We start from the raw sequence: 4,638 nt of genomic DNA on the forward strand, positions 1-4,638 counted from the left end.
TTTATTTTAGATAAACCAGTTAGACACTTACTTGGAAAACCCGCGAGTCGTGATTGCGTCTTTGGGGTCCACGTCCTCTTGCAGTCCGGCCAAGGTAGGTCTATCGTCCAACCACTCGTTTCGACCGTGAGCTCACCAATTCTTTTACTCTCTCGCCATTCCTCACACGACTGTTAGTCTATGGCAATGGGAATGACCTTTTTCTCTTAAATTAAAGATTAAACTCTTAATCAAGAGTTGATTGGTTTTTTTTTTGTTGATGAAGCGACGACTTATGAGGGAGGTGGAGACTAATTCAATATCTCCATGAAAAAATTTGGACCATTTCTCGATTTGTGCGTGTCATCCTTGCGCAGGGGCCATGCGATTTGACGAGAACAAAATCCTCTACCAGCCTATAATCTCAGTTTACCCAAGTACATTGAGGCTCTAGATTGATGATTAGAGAAATATCACGGCGATGGAGGAGAAGAGAAAGTGGTATCATTTTGGACATGGAATGAATGGAATTGTCTTCTTTCTGCTATCGTGACTTCATTTCTACCCAATTATCAATCAAATGGTCAAAAATTTGGTGCCCTCCATCTCTTTCTCTCCTTTGAAAATGTTGCCTTGAGAAGATGGCGCCTTTCATCTCTCTCCCTCCTTTCCTTTGATTCTGATGATCGAGGCCAGCTTGCTTGTTTGCTTCATCTACTCTCGCCATGGCTATGATTTGCACTGGCCTTTGCGCCTCTCTCTCTCTCACAGCCAACGATCATTAGACTTTCGTGCAGCACCAATCGACTGCCAAATTCCAATGGACTGGATGCTTTTTTGCCTCGAAGTGCAAGCCGGCCGCTCTCCCCCTCCACGGAACGGATGACGAGCTTTGCAGGTATTGCGCCTACAAGAAATTCACAGCCACATGCTGCAATGCAAGGAATATTGGTCATACTAGCAGCACGATGGCTTCTCCTCTCTCCAACTCTCTCTCTCTGCCAAAATCAATATCAATAGTATTGCCTTCTCAGACTCTCCGGTTTCTTCTTCATCATTCTGCCCTCAGAACAAGTTCTCTGACAGAGACAAGCACCATCTCTTCGTCTAGCTGTTGGTACCCGATTCCTGTCTAAAGCTAGCATCATCCACTCCATCATTACATGGAGCTTCCCTCCTCATGGACCCTCTGCTGCCTCGTCTTCCGAATGCTTCACGCCAGGGCTCTGGCCTGCGCCTGCTGTGTCTCCAGGGCCTGGCGTGACCTCGCTTCCAATGACGAGCTCTGGTACTCCTTCTGCTTAACCGAATGGCCGTTCCTTTCCTCTTCACGACGTGTGCCGTAACGGCTCTCCCTCCCATGACATTCATTTTGTTTTTTTTCTCTTTCTTTTCTTTAAAGTTCCTTCCATTAAAGTTTTTACCTATTAAGGTTTTTTTTTACTCTCCCCCAACACACAACCCCCTAAGGCAAAGTCCCAATTTCAATTGTAGCTGTTCCAATTGCAAGATAACTGCATCAAGGGAAGGTCTTTGAAGTGGATCTCGCACAAGTACAAAATGGAGAAATCCCATTATAGGCTTGAAGTGATTCACCTTTGCTGCCTTCTCATCGGGTATAAGATCCTGTGTTTGTAATGATTTCATGTTGGCATTGGATTCATTATAGCTAATTGGAACTTTCAGCTCTCTATTGCATTTTCTTATGCACTACTCCTTGATTGCATTGATGCAGTGGCATTCATCTTCAGTTGAAATAAACTGTGTTTGTAATCATTCGATGTTGGCATTGTGAGTCGTTATAACTGCCCTCCAGGACTTCATTTTGCAAAGTCCTACAGTCCCTAAGTCTTGGTCTTAATACCCTATTTCTGGCAAATGAGATATAAGAGTTTCTTATGGTTGTAGACAGGCCAAAAGGTTAAATTTTGTACCGACATTCCCTGGCCAGACTGCAAGGACACGGCTTCCAAAGATAGCAACAACGAACACCGCATCTACATTGAATTCATGTAAAAATTTAGTAATAAGGTGTCAATTGTATACAGTTTTGCCAAAAAATTGTTGCAATAAATGGCATGTTTTTAGGTGTTGTCATTCTCCCCCACTGAAATGCGAAGCGTCCTCGCGAGCACAACTACATCACGAACATCCAGCATCACGAACATTGCTACCACGAACACTGCTACACAACTTTGAAAGAAAAATATACTCTCCTCCACTTAATTGCGAAGCGTCCTCGCGAGCACAGCTACATCACCTGTATAACCACACATGGACAACTAGTAGACACTGGAAAAGTAGAAAAAATACTTATTTGTGTCATATTAAAATGCAAACAATATAAATGTTTCAATGAAAAGATGTAAAAACTTGTGCAAACTAACCTTCTCCCTTACTCGCTCTCCACACTGAAATGCATAACAGAGCTTCATCCATTGCATAGAATATACAAACTAGGAAACTGTCTAGAGCCGCTAAACAACAATAATCCCTCTAAGCAATAAATTGCCACACTACTATCCTACTAAAAATATTGCTTCTGAAATAGCATCACTGATAAGGTCGTTACTTAACAAAGAACCCAAACAAGGTAAACTAATACTACAACACTAAATAGGACTCCTAAGGTTTAGCTGCTAACCCTCCATGTTCTACTAGAACAACCAGCCAATGGTTCATAACTGCTAAGTGTCCAAGGCTCTTCTTTTAAGTTTATGTTTTAATGGTTTTTTTTTTTAAAATGTCAAAAGAGTATATACATTGATTCTCTTTCCCAAAAGGTCCCACCCCAAAAAGATACAAGGCATCGGACGCAGGGCACCCGTCAAGGAAATCCCTACAGCCTACCAGGACCTCAGAGGCGATGGTTATCTTCTTTTGGTTGTTTTTTTTTTCAAACCCTGCAGTCTCAGGGTGTTTTTTTTTTCTTTCTTTCTTGTTCGTTTTTATTCTTGCTTTCTTTCTTTAAAAGAATAAATATATAGACTCTTCCAAACTTTTAATATTTGGATTTTAAGGATTGTTTTGTTGTTGTTGTTTTTTTTAAAAAAAGGATCAACTAAGAAGCTAAGAAGACATCACTTAATTGAACGGTCAAACATTTCAGCTCAACAACTTTGCTCGAGGAACCTAATCTAACGCATAATACTAGTCACTCTGCCTAGGCAAATGATAAGCAAAGAATACTCACCAGCTCAGCATCTTTCTTCCACGCTACTCCTAGTCAAAATTTCGTGGAGAGAACCTTCTTATTCAGCTATCCCACATATCGCTAGAAAAGCGACCAAAAGATAAGGGAAAACTCTATAGGATTCCTAATCGGACACCCATACAATGAAATTCACTATGTTATGCACACATGTCACCCCCTTTTTAATCACTCCCTAATGCTAAGTCCCATCCCTTGTGAGTGGACTTCATATAGAGAATTGTGTATATATATCATTCATATTTGTTTAAAATATTTATTTATAATTCCTCTGTAATTTACTTAAGTGTTTTTTCCTTTTTTTTTCGACATCTCTAATTCCATTCCATCAAAATTTTTTTATTCATGTATTTTTTCAAAATGAATATGAAATAAAAAGTTTAGGTATGAAACAACCTTGTATGTTCGTGGATATTGCAACTCCAAGAATCAATCAGAAACATACAACAGTGTGTAACGCAAAATCATAGTCAAATCTGCACATGAAACATACACTAGCCAGTACAATGTTAAAGGGTTAGATAAATAATAAAACTTTTCTCTGTACAAAAGAATTATCAAATACTCATGTCACAATTTCGATCAACTAGACTGTCGTAACGCTCCCATTGCTTGGTTGTTTAAGAAGCAGTATATTTCTCCACTTGATAACCATTCTTGCATATAGAACTGTCCTTCTTACTAACTTAAATATCCCAAACTCCAGCACTGAAAGGAATATCCTGACCGTGCGTGCAACTAACTACCTAACTACGTGGAAAATAAAACTAAAGTGCATGAAAACCTACAGGATATCAATAACTCAAAAAAATTGTATGTTTTTTTTTAATGTAGAATAAAAGAAAAACATAAAAGACTAAGAAAACAAAATATCTAGACTAAAATCTTCAAAGTCTCTGAGATCTTCTAGTGAAAACAATAATCCTAATCCGAAATCATCAACTCCATCTAAGTCAAACCTATTAACTAAACTATCATCTATAGGATGCTCAAGAATAGCCTCTAGCGTAGACATATCAGAAGTCACAGATCCGCTATCAGGTGTATCGCTAAGAATCTCCATCACATCATGGAGCGAAGCCGAAGCTCCATCATCATAGTAGGGCATAGGGGCCACTGGTAAAGCATCTAAGGAATGCCCCTCGGTCGCATCCATGTACCAACAAATATAATCCCAACATGGGCAGGGAACACTAGTCTGTAAATCATGGTAAGATGGAGTAAGGCGGTAGACAGTGGAACGATATCTCGCAAATTCTGCTTGCTCTCGGCCTACCCTAGACTGACCAGCGCTGCGCTCAGGAGAAAAAACACTATTATAATCATGACGCTGGTAGGTATAACCAATCATTTCCTGCATGGCAGTGGTACCATAGCGTCGAAAGTATGTGCGACACTGCCAACACAAGAGCTGAGCACGCACAAATAAATGCCGCTGACAGGACCTA

General features: G+C 40.1%; 1 pseudogene; it reads right to left on the reverse strand.

The window, feature by feature from the left end:
* Window positions 1-310: 310 nt before the first annotated feature.
* On the reverse strand, window positions 311-369 carry LOC148016684 (U6 spliceosomal RNA; annotated as a pseudogene).
* Between the last annotated feature and the right edge of the window lie 4,269 nt (window positions 370-4,638).

Source organism: Lygodium microphyllum, chromosome 23, assembly GCF_053477565.2.
Source record: "Lygodium microphyllum isolate KBCC chromosome 23, Lygodium_microphyllum_v1.1.10, whole genome shotgun sequence".
Lineage (NCBI taxonomy): Eukaryota > Viridiplantae > Streptophyta > Polypodiopsida > Schizaeales > Lygodiaceae > Lygodium > Lygodium microphyllum.